Genomic DNA, 20,689 nt, shown 5'->3' on the forward strand with positions numbered 1-20,689 from the left:
CATTGAAATTGAAATCCTACTTCTAAATAACTTAAAACATAAAAAAAAAGTTTAGGGGATAAGGTCCAATCCATGACGGGCTAAAATCTCGTCCTTCCATATTTTGTAGTCGGGTTTCTCCCGTTCCTGTAATTCATCCAAGGGTTTTCGTAGAATCTTCATGTTCGATTCTCTTTGCTGCGTTTGTGCCAAGATTGAAGAGTTTTCCATGTTCTTCTTCGGATATTCTTCCCCTGTTTCATACTTGGCCATTCTTTGTGCTTGTGCGTTTTCAAGAAGTTCGATGAGTTTATCCATTTTTTCATCTGATTTTTGCGATGCTTTAGCCTCACGAGCCCTTTTCTTTGCTTGATCTCTCCCTTCACTTCTAATGTCATCTGTTTGTTCGAAATAGCGTCTTCTCTTTGATATGTCCGAGTTTTCAGAATTATGAGTAGATGAAGTGCTACCAAATCTTGCCATATTTTCCAAATCTTCATCCATATTATCAGCTTCATTTTCTTGAGTAGCTTGAGTCTGTTGAGTAGGTTGAGTGGAAGTACCGGCTCCATCATCATTATTCACCGATGGGTTGTAATCGGGTTGATAAGTCTTCAGGATCTGGAAAACCGATTCGTGCTTCCAAAGTTTTCCGGACTCTGCTTCATAATTCTCTTTTCCACGACGATACTGGGAAAAAAATGAAAGGAAAAATTTAGAGAAAGAAAGAAAGAGATCAAAATGGAAGAAAGAAAACATTAATTTTTTTTTTGAGTTACTTACATAATCCATCTTTGTCATCCCCGTAGGTCTGTTTCGGAAGTAGGGCCTAACATGCGAAAGATATCGTTTTATTTCGGCTCTCAATGTGTTGCACTTTGTTTGCAATGCCTTTTTATCTCTTTCGACACCATTGGGACATTTTATTTTATTGTACTCTTCAATAATCTTCCTCCAAAATACTGCACCTTTTTTTTATCTTTTCCATGAACCGGATCTTTGCTCGCTATAACCCAACCATAAATTAGTGCCTCTTCTTCTTTTGTTGTAAAGTGTGTCATAATTTTGTATGAACAAAATTATGTGAAGAAGAAGAAGAAGAAAATCAATGAAGAAGTTAATCAATTGATTTTGGTGTGAGGGATGAAGGAGAAGTAGTCCTCTAATTATAGGGAAGCCTGAAAATATAACTATTGAGGTTTCAAACGGCTACTAAATCTGAGTCGTTGAAAATGCAACGGTCATATTGATCTGATGGCTGAGATTGCTCAGCGCGGTTTGGTTCAGCGTTCGAGCGCGGAATGGTACAACGCTCTGTTTCTTTCCGTTGAGATTCAATGGTCACTTTTGATCTTGTGGATGTTATGAAAAGCGCGGTTTGGTTCAGCGCTGGACGCTGTTTGGTTCAGCGCTGGACGTTGTTTGGTTCAGCGCTTTGGCAAACAGCTATATTTTCATCCCAAACTCAGATCACTTCATATCTCTATATAAACTCAACACATGAACTCAAAATCCCCACCTCAAACTTGTGAAGTTTCACTCTCTTCTTCTTCTCCTAAATTCTCAATTCAAAAATCAAGCATAGTTGCATTCTCAATTGCCGAAGACAATGACTTGGTGAGAAGTTTTCACAAAATTAACATGTCTCAAACAACCAACATCTTTTGGGAACAAGTTGTTGAATAATTTGTGAGAATTAATGGTAATGCTAATGGAAGATGCAAAAAACATCTACAATCTCGGTTAGCAAACATCAAGCGTTATTGCAAGCTTTTTTTCATTTCATTAAGGGCATCAAATGGTAATCGTGAGGATGCTATGACTTTATATGAAACGGATCATGGAATGTCATTCATTCATAACACTGCTTTGGAGATATTTGGTTATGAAGCATATGCATGAAGAAGTATTATGAAGAAGTATGGAATATCACCAAAGAAGTATTATGAAGAAGTATGCATATGAAGTTATAGTTAAATATGTAATGTAATTGTAAACGTACTTAAGTGATAACAAGAGTATTATGGAGTTTACAAGAACTAATTAAAATGTCTACTCATTAATGAAAACGTGCTTGATTAAAATAAAAGAGTATTATGGTTACTCTCCATTCTCATAAAATGTCTACTAAAATGAAATTTACTCTCCATTCTCATAAAATGCACCATCTCCTTGAGGGTCATATTGGTCTTCATCGATGTCCACGTCGGTTGTACCCTCTTGAACTTTCGGTAAGGCATCATCCATAACCATGTTTGGAATATCACCACCTCTCAAACCTTCTCCGTGTTGGTTCCAGATGTGTGTAGTGAGTTCCAAGCAAAGTTGTGCCCAAATCGTAGGGTTGTACAATATATGAGGATCTAGCCTTACGTTTCCTTGAATTGGCGGTTGAGGTTCATCTCCCGTGATCCTCCCACATTCCTCATTGCGATATTCCATCTCGACACACATGTTGTGCATTATCAAGCACCCCCTCATAATTGCCTTCATGTCCGAATTTTTATAATAACGACAATGTTTCAATATAATGCCAAACTTACCTTTTAGACCACCAAATGCACGTTATATGTCATTCCTTTTAGCTTCTTGGTATTGATTGAAAAGAGCTTCTCTATTGTTTGAGGCGGGTTTGTATGCTTGCACGATGCAACCATACATAGGATATGCACCATCTCTTAGGTAGTACCCTGGTCGTAATTCCTTCTATTGATTTGATAATGACAAGGAGGTGCTACACCAAGAAGTTGTCTATCGAACAAACCCGAAGCATGCAAGACATTAAGATCATTGTTCTTCCCACCCAACCCAAAATACAAACGCCAGATCCATCTATCATATGTAGCTACGGCCTATAAAACAACCGAGGGATATGGCTTATAGCCGCTGTTGGATCCTGCTTGGTCCATTCGACATGCTCTCCGTTCCCAGTGAAAACAATCGACACTACCAAGCATACCAGGAAATCCCCGAGCTTCATATTATGCTAAAATCGTTTCTGTTTCTTGAGCGGTAGGATGACGCATGTATCGACCATTATAAAGCCAAATAATTGCATCCATAAACTTCATAGCATAATAGTAGATAGTGGTTGCTCCCATTTGTGTGTAATCATCTAAGGAATCCGGTGCAATGCCTTTGGAAAAATGTTTCATGAAGGCAACCATTTTCATATATGGAGTATGACCAGGAATACCGCAAGCATCCGCTTTTTGGCGAAAATCATGGTTATAATCACAAACTTTCTCTAAAATTCTCAGGAAAAGTGGAAGAGGAAAAGCAAACCGACCTTTGAACTTCTTTGTCCCATACATACAATTGAAGTTGAAGTACAGATGCATCATACGAGCATCCGCATCTACACGTTTTCTATGCATCGTCTGACGGGTCTTGACTTCATTCAGGACGGGTTGACATATTCCCTACCTCCTCTGCATCTCCAAAAGTGTAGCCGCTGCTACAACATTCGTCTCAATATCATCTTCATCATCCGGAAGGCCGAACAAAATTCTTCTCAAAGCTCCATGCATAATGTACCTAACACAACGAAAACATAAAGCTTTATAACATCCCATGAAGCAAAAAAAAATTAAAACACGCCATAAAAATAAATAAATTAAAACACGCAATAAAAATAAATTAATTAAAACATGCCAAAAAAAACAAATAACAATCCATAAAATAAATAGTACTTAAAAGTATAACACTCCATAAGCAACAAATAACACTCCATATGGTTTCATAAACACTACGACAAGTAATTTAATTAAGGTAAAAGAAATTATGGGATTGTTGTTGGCCGAGATGAGTATCATAAACAGTGTTAGGCTCGCTTTACGTCAACAACCCAGTAAATTCATTTCTTTGTTGTTGATATTGTGATGAAGTAGCTCCATCTTCGATCGTAGGGGTGTAAAATTGTTGACCTGTAGCCCATTCATAACCACCTAATGTGAGGTCTTGTGATGTAATAGCTTCATTTGGATTGTTTGGTATTTGGGATTGGATAGATGGTACTGAAGAAGATGTAGATCTACCAGATGAGGAATATGAAGTTGTAGCCATTTTGTAAGTCTCGTTCCATACGAGTTGACGAGCTCCAATCTCGAATGAACATTGTTGTTCCATAAACCTAAAGCAATCATCCTACAAGTATATAAATTAGAGTAATTTATTCAAATATTCAAGAAACTTAAAATGAAAATGAGCAAATATAAATGTACTTACCAATGTCAAATTCATCTCCGGAAAGTTATACGGACAAGGAGCCCTTGGAACTTGTAATTGACGTGCTACGCCGGCTTCATTGGAAAATGGTAAACTGAAATATATCTCCGGCAGTTGTGATGGGGACTCATTATGTGTCTCATAGGTATATGTTTGCGACATCATGTCAGGAGGCGGATGAATAAGAAACAAACGACGAGGAACAGCTGAGCTACCCAATGCTATCTCATCGACACTCTGTGCATGGTATGACTCAGTGACATAAGGACCAACACTCTTGTTCTTCCACCAAGTGTTATATTGATCCTCAGTGATTGCATAATAGTCAGTGACCTCTCAATATCTCTGTCATCAATTTGATCCAAATTTGGAGGATTTGTTGGGATAACAATCTCACCTTTAATCTGCCTCTGAAATCTCTCTGCCAAGTAACAACTAACCTTTGTGCGTTTTTCAAAGTAAAAAAACAGAACTCTCTTTTTGGAGATATTTAGTGCGTGAGTATATTGGTCTCCCACAAAATACTCACTATCTGCCCATGGTTTCCAAATACATGATTCACTTGTTCTAGTATCAATCTGTATTCTTCCACTTTTGACTGAGTGTTTCATAGTGTCCTTTTGGAATCCTTGATGTCCCCTCTTCCTTGATGCAATCCTAATCTTCTTGAAGAGACAAATATTTGGTAAAACATCATAATGTCCTCCAGGTGTATGAGCAAGGGTTGCATGTTGCGGAAGTAGTAATAGTACCAATACCCAAGTACCATAGCTACGACAACTAAATTCGAACCCTTGGTTGACCAATCGTCGAGATATTTATAGGTATTACCTAACGAAGCTAGACCCCGATCATACTCCCCAACTCTATCTAATTCCGCCAACAACAGAACCCAACGTTTATCTACTTTTCCAGTAGAATGCTCTAGAATAAAATGACCAAAACACCACATAAAGAATGCTCGTGTCAATGTCTCTGCACACCCAGTATTATCCTGGTTTTTTCTACTATCAATGTACTCTCTCAAGACTGCTAAGTATAATGAATTTTTCTTAGAGTCCCATACATCATAATTTTTGATATCCAAAAAATATAAATCATCTAGAGCAGGATATGTTAGATCACTACCCAACTGCGGCATAACTACTGCTCATTTACTAGGTCACCAGTGGGAATTCTCGTTAACATGTACTAATCTAAAGGAATGATGCTAATTTCAAACTCTAGAAAATGAAAGCTCTTAGTTTTTGACCACCATCTCTCAGCTATTGCTTCAGCTAAGCCTCTATCCCCGTTGGCGAAATCAAACTCAAAAACAGAAGAAAAGCCACAATTGTCACAATATCGTTTTGCTATCGGATTATCTTTCACTACAACATTATATAACACACTTCAATATCCTTCAAACTACCTCTAAATCTTACTTTGTGAGGGGCTTTCGTAACACCGTGACATACATGTCTATCACAATTCTTTGATGAAACTATATCCAACCGATCTAGCATTTCATCCATACTCATACTACAATCAATAACAAACATGGAAAAAAATATCGTTATCATTGTCATTCATTTTCATCCATCCAAACTAAATGATCATTATCAATTCATCCATACAAACTAAATTATCATTATCATTCATTTTCATCCATACGAACTAAATTATCATTATCAATTCATCATACAAATAATCAAATTATCAATAATTTCATTTTTTGTTCATCACAAATATTCAAATTAAATCCTAAAATTCTAAAAATCAATTTCAATCACATATCATTTAAATCACGTAAACATATCATCTAAATCATGCATTGTATCAACTATCAATCCTCAATTTCATCGAATTTTCATCATAAATCAAGAAAAAAAATCTAAAATTTTAAATCCTTACCTCAATCAATTCGTGGACAGAATTGAATGACAATATTCTCAAACGATCAAGAAATCGATGGAGTACAAACCCACGGAAGGAATTGAGAAATAATCGTCTAGAATCACTGATCTACGAAATCCATTTGCGGGTGTGTTTGAGAAGGAAAATGAAATGGTAAGAACTGAGGAAGAAAGGGCTTCTCCATTGGAGAAAACCCGATTCCTGGACGCTGAACAGTTCAGTGTTATCAACCTAGATGACCAATTAAAACACTATTCGGTTCAGCATTCACCTGGACGCTGTTATGTTCAGCGTTCCGCTGCTAGATTCGCCATCCCATAGGACTTAGTAGGTTTCCCTAGCTGACGTAGATGGCCAATCTAGCTGCTAGATTAGAATACCATAGGGGTTAGCCTTAGTTTGACAATGATGCATTTATATTTTTTCGATTTGCTAGATCCACCGAAAAATTCAACCGAAAAATGCACCGAGAGATCTAACGGCCACAGTGCAGCGTTCGATGCATTGAGATAGGAAAATGGAGGAGTGGGCTTATCAACCAAGGATGAGAAAGATAATAATTTTTTTTATAAGATAATAAATTTCATTCCAAGAGAGAGATTACATGTTGAGGAGAAAGTCAGGCTTATCACCTAACCATTGACCCATTACATTGTTTCTTCAACAATGCTTTGCTGCCTTATCAACCAAAGATGTAAAAATTCGATTAACATATTCTAATCTTGAAAAAGAGAAATTATTCGTCTAAAATAGTTTGACTGAACCCACACAGTTGGTTGTTATTATTGTTCAGATGATTGAATGCATTCTTTGCATCACTGCGAATGGAGAGGCTGCTAACACCATTGTCTTTCATCCAGTTGATTCCTTCTAGTATGGCAATGCACTCTGCTTCTTCTTCCGTTCTTGCTACTCCTTTGATAAGTTTGCATCCTTCGAAGGTCCCTGTCAAATCAGTTAAAACAAGTCCAGATCCTGTTTCATTAGTATCTTTGTCAAAGCTTGCGTCACAGTAAAGTATATGACATGTATCAGGCAGACCAATGTTGTCTGGAATCTGGATAGGTGCAGTTGATCTAACTGCAGATGAGTTTTCTGTAGGCATACATCGATCTATGTCTGCTATCAATTTCATTATATGGTTGGTTGTATTTATCGGCATGACTGATTTATTTTGGAAAATCTTAAAACACCCGTCTCTCCCTATACTCCATGCTGTGACAAATATAGATTGCTTGATAACAAGACTATTGCTTCTTTTCAACCATTTATCAAACTATTCTCCAATGATAGTGCTAGAATGATCCTATGAAGTAACATAATGACCAAAAGGGGTGTTTTCCCAAACATATTTCGCATACTCACAGTGAATGAAGAGATGTTCAGTTGATTCGTCTGTATTGGTATTACATAAGCAACAAAGATCGGAATTGTTTTTATACTGAGAGAGTCTAACTCTTGTATGTAATACATTTTCAATACACTTCCAAATGAAAAGATGAATTTTCGGAATAGTGGGAAAGATCAAAAGGGATTTATAAGTGAGCTGACTAGGTAGAGGGATCTGCATGAAGCTTGACTCACCACTGAGAGCTTTATAGGCAGTTTTAACTGAAAACTCACCATTTTTGGTATGCAACCATACCAATCTTTCATCACCAGTGAGAGAAATTCTAATCTTGGTATTTTTTTTTGGCATTTTCAGTAGTGAAAAACTATTAATAAAATCTACGTTCCAAGTCCTAGTATTAGAGTCTGATGAAATCAAAAACCAACATATTAGGATTAGGATAACAGTGGCAAAGAGGGTAAGAAACTTCAGGGATCCAACTATCAGTGAAAGCGTAAATTCTAGACCCATTCCTGACTTCCCAAATAGATTTTTCCCTAATAATTTCTAAATCAACAACAATGCCTTTCCATGAGTCTAAAGGTTTCCTAACATGCAGAGGATGACAATTCTCGAAATATTTACATTTCAAGATTTTAAGCCACAACACAGATGAGGAATGAATCAGGGCCCAAGCTAGTTTGGCCAACATGGCTCTATTAAAAGTTTTTAGATCTTTGAAGCCAAGACCACCCTGAAGTTTGTGAGAACACAAATTCTCCCATTTCTTTATGTAAATACCACCTGGGTTACTTTTACCCCACCAAAAATCTCTTTGGGATTGCTCCATATTTTGAGTAATGGTGTTTGGGATGAGAAAAGTACTCATGTGGTAAGTGGGAGAAGATTTTAAATGTTCTGCACCATTATGGATCTACTATCTTGAGTAAGTTGCTTTCCTTTCCACTGTGCAGATCTTTTACCAAAATGATCAAGCAAATAACTGAAAGATTCAGACTTGTTTCTATCAATGAACAAAGGAATGCCTAAATATTTCTCTTTTAGATCAATTTTCTTAACTGCTAGATCATTAATAAGCGAGACAACGATATCTGGATGGACATTTTTACTAAAAAAGCATCTATATTTGTCAAAATTGATTACTTGACCAGAGATGTTGCCAAAATCTATGATCAAAGACATCAAATTATTGGCTTATTCATGAGAAGCCTTGACAAATATGAGGCAGTCATCCGAAAAGAGTAAGTGTGAAACACTTGGAATCTCTTTGTTGATACTAACCCCTTGAATTATACCGTTGTTTTCAGCATGTAAAAGGTATCTACTAAATGATTCCATGCATAAGATAAAGACATATAGGGACAATGGGTCCCCTTGCTGCAAACCTCTAGTTGGTTTAAAATAAGGACAAGGGGATCCATTAAACAAAATTGAAATGTTAGTGATGCTATTACATTGGTATATCAACTCACACCAAACATTTGAAAATCCAAAGCACTTGAGAATTTCAATCATGAATGACCACTCGACTCTGTAAAATGCCTTAGACATGTCGAGTTTAAGGCCCATGACACCATTTCTATTTTTTTTCCTTTTCAAACTATGAACTATCTCTTGCGCTATGACAACATTATTAGAAATGTTCCTCTTAGGCACATACGCCGCTTGGTACGGAGCGATGAGTTTACTAAGTAAAGGTTTCATCCTACCACTCCTCTCACACGGTGCACTCTCGTTTTTTTCTTCTTCCATTGATTAATCATTCTCCTTTTTTTTATTTTTACTCAGGTAGCAAAACATGAACCCAATTTTATATATACTTTTAAATACTTGCGATATTGGGGTATATACCCAAATTAATTGCGTATACCTAATAAAACAAAATAAGATCATTACGAAGTAAAATCTAAAGCCCTTTAGTCAGATATCTTCAAAAATGGTTAAACTGTCCTTGTTTAATTAGTATTGATAAACATGTTTAGTTTAAGTTAATTAATTGAAGTAAAAGTTATGGAATCTTGTTTTGGTTAGATTGAATTTATGAGTTTTGTTGTAAGAGTTTTGGGAAAAAGATTTGGATTTGAGAATTTTGTTTGTAATGGAAATGAAATCACACTAGCTAAACACTTCTAAAAAGGGAATTGCACATCTATTTAATGATTTCATCCTCCAAACTACAGAAGAAATCAGAACTTTCAGATTTCACAGTATGGAAAGTTGGCATGCTCGAAAAAACTGGATGATAACGACCTACCTTAGACGTCATATTGATAGTAACCCATAATGTCGACCAAAGGAGTTTTGACATGTAGAAAAATTTGTTATAAATGCTTGGTTAGACGAAAGGGTATTAATTTCTTAACCTGCCGAATAAATCATATTCGACATCGTTATAACTTCTGAAAATGACGACCTTGTTCATTGTATTACATTTTGGGTACAATCATTATTCTTCCAAAACAACAAAATGACGACTCTGGATTAGTTGGCAGGATGTGCAGTATTAAATCGTGTCGACTTTTGATTATCCACAACAAAAAACTGAATCTCAAAAGATGTTATCTACTTTATTAAAGTAGTATTGGTTAGTACATTGATTGAAGCAATATTGGATACCATGAAATGATATGTTTCATCGAATGTAAATGCTTCCCCTTTTCCTCTAAGTAACGCGCTTTTACGACTTCCTCTTACAAAAACACAACACAAACTTACTTTGTTAGTGTTGTTTAATTAGAAGATCAAACAACTTAGCTTATGTGAAAGAAACTCTAAAAATACTTACAAATTGTTGAGGGGACAAGCTTAGATGGCTAGCATTGAAGATATGTTGTTGAATAGCTACAAAATTACAGATGCCTTTTTGGATAACTTGATACCTATCATGAATTTGTTGAAGACTTCTTCTCTCTGGATTCCTATAATCTCGCATATATTGGTTATATGTTTTTTTCCCAAAAGGTTTCGGGTTCTATACTTATGGGGGAGACATCTACAACTCGACTTTCGGTGACAATGTTTTGATTATGGCCAAATCTTCACTTGAATCAAATGACGCCATACTTGTATGTAGAGGTATAAAGAGAGCTATAAAGAGTATATAATGGATTGAGCTTTGTAGAGTGCATGAAATTAGGTTTTTTTGTTTTTTTTTTTTTGTAAATAAAACTAGTATATTTATAAGATAGGGCCTACATCTAACCGTTGGAGTAGTCAATCAATGCAGTTGTACTTGCAAAATTTTTAATTTTGAACTCGTTGTCAAGGTTTTCTTTTCCTTAAAATGCCGACTATCTTTAGTCGTGAAGATAGTAATTTTATTACCAGATGACTAATAGTATTTTTTTCACACTAAAAATAGTCATTTTCATCCATCTTTAGTTGGCAAGATATCTGTTTAATATGATGACGACTAAAACATGGTCGTCTAGGTTGTACTAATGTTAACATGATGACTATTGGCATTTTATGACACATGGAATAGTCATATTCATCTAAATTTAGTCGGCAAAATAGTGGTTTAAAAAGATGACGACTGATGCATGGTCGTTTAGGTCGTAATATTCTTAACATGATGACCATTAGTATTTTTCACACAGGAAAAGGTCATATCCATCTGCAATTAGTCAGCATCGTAGTTGTTTAACATAATGACGACTGATATATGGTCGTCTAGGTTGTAATGTTCTTAACATGAAAACCCTGGTAACTACATCATTTCTGCTGCCAGGGTCGTCAGCCTGCCAAAAAAAAGGTGTTGAACCTGGTTTGATCGTCATATAAGTGTGAAAACCCTGACGACTAAACTATTAAAACATAAAAAGACTAAGCGAACAATTCATTTAACAACTAAAAATCCAACATTTGTCCAAACAATCATAAAGAAATATTTTTCCAACCATTAACTTTAAGATACCTGCTTAACATTAAAGAAACAAAATAAAAATTCATTCACGACCACAACTATGACCACCACCCCGGTATAATTTAACACCGTCGCCTTGTTGACTTCCACCTCCACGACTACGAGGCCTCTTTAGTTCAGAATTTTCTCGACGGAAAATTTCTGTGGTATCTTCGTTGTCACCATTCTCAGCAAAGTCAATGTTCTTAGTTTTCTATTCTACCGACAAAGGTTCATTTTTATCTCTCGCGCGACACATCATCTTCACAAAGATCTTTAAGTTGTCCTTCTATTTTTTGTTAAAAAACAAACGACTAGTAAACTTATAGAATAATCTAATCTTAAAACAATATATATATGCAATACTTACAAAATTCTTGAGACTCATTGTTGGGTCTATTGCGGCGTTCTTCTCTTCCGAGCCGGCTGAACAATTTCTTCCCGAACTACACGAGGATGAGCAAACCCGGAGTACCATGACATATAATTATCATGACCTTTGGTTAGCTTGTCCAGAAGAGTCAAATCAACTTTATGCGGACACCTATCGTCCCAATGAGAAGTTTCTGTCTTTGGAATGTAAACCACGTCAATGGATTTTTGGGACGTGCTGCACTCCTTCCTTAACACTTTAAAGAATGGTTCATCACCGGATTGAGGTTCTTTCTGGACGTAATCGACTTGTCGCATGACCCGATATGAATCATATATTGAAAATCCAGTTGGGAAAACAAGGGACCGTAGTAAAATGCAACATCATTTCTACTTATAATTATCCATCTTTCCTATCTTGTCGATACAGATCGAAAATTACCTCATCCGCAGTAATGTTGTCCAAGGAAACTCGCATGTTGACCAGCTGTTAATGGATATCCTTCTCCTGACAACCTTTAAAACTGTACATGCGTCCTCTAGGTTTGTGTTCCATAAGATCAACATCGATTTTGATGTTGGGATTGACTTTCACCAAGAATGGGAAATGCTCGTATATCCAAATTTGAAAACGCGGGAATACTAAAATACACCACCAACTATTTCTTATGCAACCTGTATGGACCGACTAAAACCAAATACAATTCCGAGAGTTCAACTTGATGAATCTCAATAAGGAATTATATGAAGAGCTTATATCTCTTCATCTCACTATCAGAATGTAAATAGAGACAAGTCCGTGAACCTGATTATTCCGTGAGAGTACTTGGATAATTCGAAAGATCAATCAAGTCGTATCCAACAATTGTGATGGACTTATATACTTGAATTTATTTAAGTACAACCTGTAATATTTCAATTATAAAGATAAACAAAATAATACGGAAAATAAATAACACAAACACCAAATTTTGTTAATGAGAAAACCGCAAATGCAGAAAAACCCCGGGACCTAGTCCAGATTTGAATACCAAACTGCATTAAGCCGCCACAGATACTTGCCTACTATCAAAACTTTGGACTGGAGTGTAGTTGAGACCGAATCTACCGTCACAACAATTCAGTTACAGTCGCGCTCCTTACGCCTCTTTAATCTCGCAAGACTCCGCGCAATTGATTCTCTTAGCTGACGTCCTTTACAGCCTAATAGTTGCTTCAAATCAATTCAATACTTTAAACCAATCTGCCTCCCACATATAAGCCTATATGTGATTTCCGTTCTGATCAAAGATCAAGGTGAGGTAGGAAATCATTTGCAATAGAAAAAGTCTAACATACCTCAAAATTTGGTCTTATTACTCCCAAAGATCCTACTAGATTGTTATTCACCTCACAAGTAGAAACTTATGGAATCACAAAGTCCGAGACGAAGAAACATTGTGATTTCTATCTATCTTACTTGTTGGAGATAAAGGCTCAAAATCAAAGCAAGATCAGGATACACGAACTAGCAAGATAAAGATGGTTGGACCTGGATTCGAATCCCAAGGTGAAGTCTTTTTAGTCGCTAAACCTAAAAAGGTTTAAAGGAGAAGACGACTCTAGTTTATAACTAGGACACACAAGAATAGTGTCAGGGACTCAAAGATCCCAGTTGTTTGAGGTTCTCCTTATATAGACTTTCACGGTCAAGGTTGCTTTAGATTTAAGCTAAGCTATCTTTGGAATCAAGCAATCAATAATCACCGTTAGATGAAAAACTTGACTTGAGATTGACATAAAAGAATATACACTCTGTTTAGGGTGAACTGTAACCGAACCGTGTACAATGACTTGTTCATGAAAGGTTAGGAGAAACTATCCAGTCTAATGATAAGCCTAACCATTTTCATATAACACATTAAGACTTTTAATCTTGAGTCACAAATGTGATCAATCATGTCTAGATAATGTTTTTAGGGAGTTGTTCAAATGGTGATTAACTCATAGAAATAATTTTGATGCATCTGATAATATTCGACAGGGTAAGTACATGTACCTGGTACGTGTGCCTACATCTGGTTCGTGAATTATTTTGTCATGGTACGTGTACCGGGTTTGAATACCCTTAAGACAAAAACGAGTTCATGAGTTCACAGAACTTTTTCGGTATGCATACCAACCTGAGTTCACGATTCACAGAACTTTTCCGGTTTGTATACCGGGTATGTGTACCATCCTAAGTTCATGAGTCATAGGAATTTTTGGGTTTGCATACCGTGTATATGTACTCGAAAGTCGTTGTCGAACTATAGTTACGCCGGTACTATACTGGGTTCATGTATTGTGGCTCCGAACATATAACAGTTGTCCCAGTTTGTGAACTGGTATACATACTATCCTGTATCCAGATTTACAGTAGTTCTATATTTCTCAAGTAATCGATTTGAAACATTCCCGAATAACATCAATGGCACATATCACTGTACCAGGATATTTTCAAATGATTAAATCTTGAATCATAATTTAGGTTATAAACAGTAAATTGTTCTTAACCAAATTCATAAAGTATGAACAAATGTTATTAAGCTTAGCATATTTCAAGAACGGTTAATCAAGATAAACTTGACTCAAATTTTTTGTTATGCATGTAATGTCTAATTTAGTCATGCGACATTGTCTCATAGATAGAAAGGTGAAAACTTGAGTAATAGGTGGTTCGGTCTTCACTTACTTTTTGATGAAGAAGTTCTCTAAAATCTTCGGTTGATCTTCGCCTCCAAACGGTAGAACGCAGTGATGTCTGGTACCCAACTACACACTTCTATCCTAATTCGAGACTTGACTAAATGTAGACTAGAAATCCAGATATACTTTTGATCAACTAAATTTGACAACAAGCTTGAGATAGAAACACTTGTGAGTTCGACCTATCAATGGTCTAACAATCTCCTCCTTTGTAAATTTTAGTGAAAAAACTATCAATACATATGGATTACAAAATAAAGCTTCAAAACTCCAGAATCCTCATGCTTGATTTCCTTATTTCTTCAATTCCTTGAATTCTTCATTAATTACTTCAAGTTGCAATGATTATGAACGTGTTCAACTCAGCATCGTTGTTGTTGATGCTCCGTAACGACAAAAACTTTGAAAACAAACATTCTCAATCTTCGTTATATAGAAACATAGTATTATTATCTTCTCCAATGTTCAATTGTATCACAACTTCGAAGTAATACTACGGTGATATGTTTCTCCCCCTTAGTCAATACTTACATATTTTGCATAATAGGTGAAACCTATAGATGTTGATTCACTCCCACCTACATAATGATCCGTAAACCATATGTATGTAGTGCGAAACTACTAATTAATTCTCACCCTTTTTGTCAATAAAAATTGGCAAAGGTATGAAAACTATGGGATCGTAATGAATGCAAACAAAATATACTTAAAGACTTAAAAGAAATATACATCAACTTTAATTTATATAAATTCATAGAGTATAAAACACTTAGCGTCTCATCTAGGATATTTAAGATACAAGTATCCTATGTAAATTCCACATCCACTCTCCCCACAAAGATATAACAATTAAGCACAAGTTCAATTAATAACTCTCCCCCATTTGATGTGTCATTCCCAAGAGAACAACATGTGTGACCTTACTTTAATGAAAAAGAAGGATTTTGTCAGACATTAACAAATCACATGGATTTGTTTCCTAAACATCGACATAAATTAATCTCAACGCCAGTTACGAACAACGAGATAATTTAATCGATATGATTCAACATATAATATTTTATATATCAACCTATAAGCCCTCTACCTAATGTGATTGTCTATGGACAAAGTCGAGACAATACGACAATTCGGTTCACACTTCGTGCGATCATTTATGGATACGAGATCGAGACAAAAAAACAATAAGATCACATGTGTGATTGACTATGGATACAAGATCGATACGATACGACAACAAAGTGTGTACTTGATAATAGGTTTGGTAATAACCGAAACTCTATAGGATCAATATCAAGTATTATGAAGTTAACGTACTTGTGTATTTTACTTAATTATAATAACAATTATAATGAAGAAAACAAAGTAAAAGACAAAACAAGATTTTGTTAACGAGGAAACCGCAAATGCAGAAAACCCCCGGGACCTAGTCCAGTTTTGAATACTTTCAGAATTAAGCCGCTATACAAAATCAAATACCAACTTCGTATAGTTGAGACCAAGAAGTATACCCCTAGCTACTTAGTTCCCTCAGTATCCTTGTGTCTTCGACTTCTAGAGTCACGCACGTGAATAGCAAGTCCTTTGGATCGTATTCTAAACACCAAAGGAAGAATCTGTTTGGTAACCACTCTAATCAATCTTGTTAGAAGATAAGATGATTTGTTGACAAAGGCTCTTATGTTTAATCTAATAAACTCCTTTGTTTGGTTAGATCAATTTATCAAATAATTATCGAAATAATCAAGTTTACATTCACACTCAATCAATATAGATCTCAAAGATAAACTATAGTGAGATGTTGATCTCAAGCAACTAATCAGTCAGATCTATCAAAGATAAACCGATTCTACTTGGATTCTATCCGATCAAGGTTTGTGCACTAAATCTATAAGATCCGAAAACTAATAAGAATTCTTATTCGTCTTCAAATCTTCTATTGCCTTCAAAACCTACACAGCAACACTTGAATCCTCTTGTGATCAATCGCACACAGAACATAGTCTGTTAACAATGGATTATCACAAGATGTCTTTAAATTTAATAACAGTTCTAAAGATCCCATCGATACTTTGATCTAGTCTGAGTGATCTTATATTCGAAGAGAAGATTCTCAAGAATCAGCAAACTAGGTGGAATCAAAGTTTCAACAACCGTTAGTCAATCAAATCAATAATCGAAAACTAATAAAAATGCAATTATCTAGTTTCCCACCAACGATACTCGTAGAGCTTCTTGATCCCACATAAATCTTTAAACGTGCGGTCGTAAGATATTTCACCTAATTAGGATACTTTCCTCTCCGAATAGACGGGTCACCAGAAACAACAGAAAATGAAGTTTGTCTGGCTATTAGGATAGTTTGATAGAAATGCAAACTTAGGTATTCATAGACCAAGGTTGTTTGGACAACAAGGAAATTCCAAAACCGAAAATATTCTCAAGATATGCATTAAAGTACCTAATTTCGATTTTCCTATTTCCACTTAAATGCCAAACCTATATTTCCGAAAACTCTCATAGAAAACTTCTATTATTAGTCTAGCACATTAACTAATAATATGTTCCAGAGGATATGCTTTAATTTCTAGTAATTAAAACATATATAATGAAAATCATAATTAAATGCTTTTCAATTTTTCGGACCAGGGATCACCTTGAATATCAAGGAATATCTTTGAACAATAAATGATAAGAGTTAATGGTCATATTCAAAGTATGTTCACATCTTTACACTACAAATCCTAATTCTGAAAACTACACAAGTTCATGAAGAAAATATGTAATTCATGGAAAAACGGATTTGCATCTTGGAATCGGTTCTACCACACTTCCAAACAAGTTTATAGTTGGTTATACCGAAATTTCAAAACTACTATGTGATTGGTCATACCAAGTCACAGTGGTTAGTTGTGATCGGTCCTACCAAGTCATAATGGTTAGTTGTGATCGGTCCTGCCAAGTCACATACATGGGTTCAGATCGGTTATACCAAACACATAGATCGGTTCTACCTAAACATGGTACCTACTTGTGATCGGTCATAGCGGTCATACCAATTAAAAGGATCGGTCACACAACCTCTTATGATCGGTCACATCAATTACCAGAATCACACCAATTACAAGGATCGATCATACTAGCTCAATCAATTACCAAAACCGGTCATACCAAATCATAAGTCTAAGTATTGTGATCGGTTATACCAAGATACATATATAACCTGAATTAAGATCGGTTCTACCAACTCACACATATTGGTCATCCAAAGAATATGCAATTAATATCCGAACCAATATACCTATTGATTTCCCTTTTAATTCATGAAACAAGTTACGAACTTATTGTAGTTACCTAAATCGGTGAGAGGCTACGGGTGGGATTCTAGGGTTTCTGAAAGTGATTTACGGGAGGTTGAGCATGAAAAGTCTTCTCCTAAACCACGCACAATGGCTGTTCAAAGGATGCTTCAGTCACATGAGAGGTTTAGGGCTGGTCTTAGGGAGGGAAGCATACAAAGAGAAAGATCGGAGAATTCTAGGGTTTGAAGAAGAATTGCTCTGAGAGGTTATGATAAATATCGTGATAGCTTGGAGAAATAGAGTACCTATTTATAGATGAATTCTCTAATCTAAGGTCGGTGAATATAAGGATTGCTTTTCGTATCGTGTGGAGCAATTCTCACGTTTCTTCAGGAATAGGTAGATATAAACTAGGTTGAGTTTATCTCATTATTACACCGCCTTTACTCTCTTCTGCGATGAGAAATAAACCGGGTATTTCTCACACGTGTCTTAGACCGCCAAACCAAAACCCTAATTGTTATCCCCTAATTTGTGTGAAGCTGAGTCAGCCTTTGTGATGATATCCTAAGAGAGAGAAATATTCTCTTTAGCCGGTTTAGCCAAGATAGAGATATTCTCTGATTTGTGAGAATGACTAGGATGAGTCACGTGAAAAGGAATGGAATGCCTCAGGAATCATGTGCAGAGTGTGAGAGGAGCTGAGTTTGAGCTCCCTCTCTCCATGACGGGTCACATATGTCATATGGAGACCGTATTATTGCTTGTGGGTCCCTTTGTTGAGAATGCGGAGCTCAAGAGAGCTTATCCACGTTTTTGGATAGACATGTATAGTTCAGGCTCAATTTACTAGCCGTGAGTGTGTTTGAGAGGCTGAGAAATAGGCTTGAGCCCTAGATAAGGCGTGTGCCTATTATGGGGAATATTCTGCCTTGTCTGAGATTTCCCGAGAGATTTGGATCTCACTGTGATTTTGCGGAGAGATATAAATCTCTTCTGGATTGTGAAAAGAGATGTGAATCTCTTTGAGATTTTGTGGAGAGATGTGAATCTCTCCGGGATTTTGAGAAGAGATGTGATTCTCTCCGAGATTTTGTGGAGATATGTGAATCTCTCTAGGTTTTGTAAAGAGATGTGAATCTCCCTGTGATTTTGCGGAGAGATGTGAATCTCTCTGAGACTTTGAAGAGGGATTTGAATCTCTCAGAGATTTTGAAGAGGGATTTAAATCTCTCAGAGATTTTGAAGAGGCACTTGAATCTCTCCGAGATTTTGCAGACGGATCAAAATATCTACGAAAATTTTCTTAACCGATCTAAATCTCTCTGTGGTCAGCTGGGACTCATCCTGAAGAGAGAGAAAAATCTTTGTACGCCCGATTAATGTCACCGCGCGACTTTGGATCACTTGTCTTTGACCAGCGTATCTTGCAGATATGTGCTAGACATCAATTGTGTCTGTATTTATGGGGTCGACAAGACCAGTTTATCTCGAAAGGATGTTCTAGTAGTTTGTCGAAAGGGCCCGGAAGCAGATAACCAGTATATCTCGCGGGTATATACCAGGAATTATTCAGAAGCCTCGGTAAGTCGAGTCAGAGCCTAGAGTAGACATGACCAGTGTATCTCGCGATGATGTACTAGGAATCAGTCCTTGATATCAAATAGGGTGAGTCGTGCTTACAGGAGACATGTAGTTCTCCGCTCTGGGTCATAAGTCCGTCGGGGACGTTTTTACGCATCTACTGAGCCTACATGACCATCAGTATCTCATTGAGGATGTATATTAGGAATCATGGCATCACAATCAGCCGTGTTTCGCGAAGACATGCTGGAATTGTGGATGTTCTGGTTCATAAGTCTACTGGGGACGCTTTACGCCCTACAGAACCTACGTGACCAACAGTATCTCGTCGAGGATGTGCGCTAGGAGTCACGGCATCACAACCAGTAGTGTCTCGCTGGGACGTATAATAGAAATCGCGGCTATGAGTGCCTTGAGGACCAAAGGCTTAATCTCTCTCGTGAGAGTTGAATTCTGTCTATGGTCTTGAAATGACACTTTTGCCCCTTATCCAAATTTCACCATCTACACTTACTTCCTTTAAACAAATGTAAAACATTATTTCCTAGGATGAAATCTTCACCATAACCCATACACATAATAAGAAAACTATATACAAGATTATGTCGATGTCATATCTACGAAGTTCAATAGATAAGCGTTATACTTAGTAATATAATTCCTTAATACTATAACTATACTATTATGATTTTTGTTACAGGGAAAGTGATTTGTTTAGGGGAAAGAATTTTAAGGGGAAAAGTAATATTTGAAGCTATGTATAAGAGGATCTATTTAATGAAATTTAAGTTTTATAAATTATTTATATGACCAAATTACCATATGATAGCATCACAACCGGTCTTCACCATCATTACCCAGTTACTCGTCCATCATCACAGAATCGACTGACTTGAAATTCAATTAATCAAATTTCACAACGCCATCTATAAGTTTCATCAAACAGGCTAAAAAAGTTATTTGCTTCTTCTTAAAGGATTTGTGTAATATTTTTTTCTTCCGAATAAGAAAGACCAAAATTATGATAATTTTTTTTTGGAAAATCCTAGAAGTGGAATGAAGATCACGAACAATGACAAAGCCTTCACAAGCAAAAATTATTATTTTCATGGTCTTGACCAAAAAACAACCATGCATATACACTTCCACATCATCATATAGTAGTATGAATATCTCCGTATGAGTCTACCAAGGATTTCCAAACACATATATGCCAACAGAAGCATACCCAAAATATGCCACAGTGTCTAACACCAACGCCTCAACCTTCCTAAGAGTATATTGATTCCTTAAGAAGAAGAATCAGTAGGAACCAACCAAGCATTTCGTCAGTGAATTGTAAACTTA

The sequence above is a fragment of the Papaver somniferum genome, chromosome 2 (genome assembly GCF_003573695.1).
Source record: "Papaver somniferum cultivar HN1 chromosome 2, ASM357369v1, whole genome shotgun sequence".
Taxonomy (NCBI): Eukaryota; Viridiplantae; Streptophyta; class Magnoliopsida; order Ranunculales; family Papaveraceae; genus Papaver; species Papaver somniferum.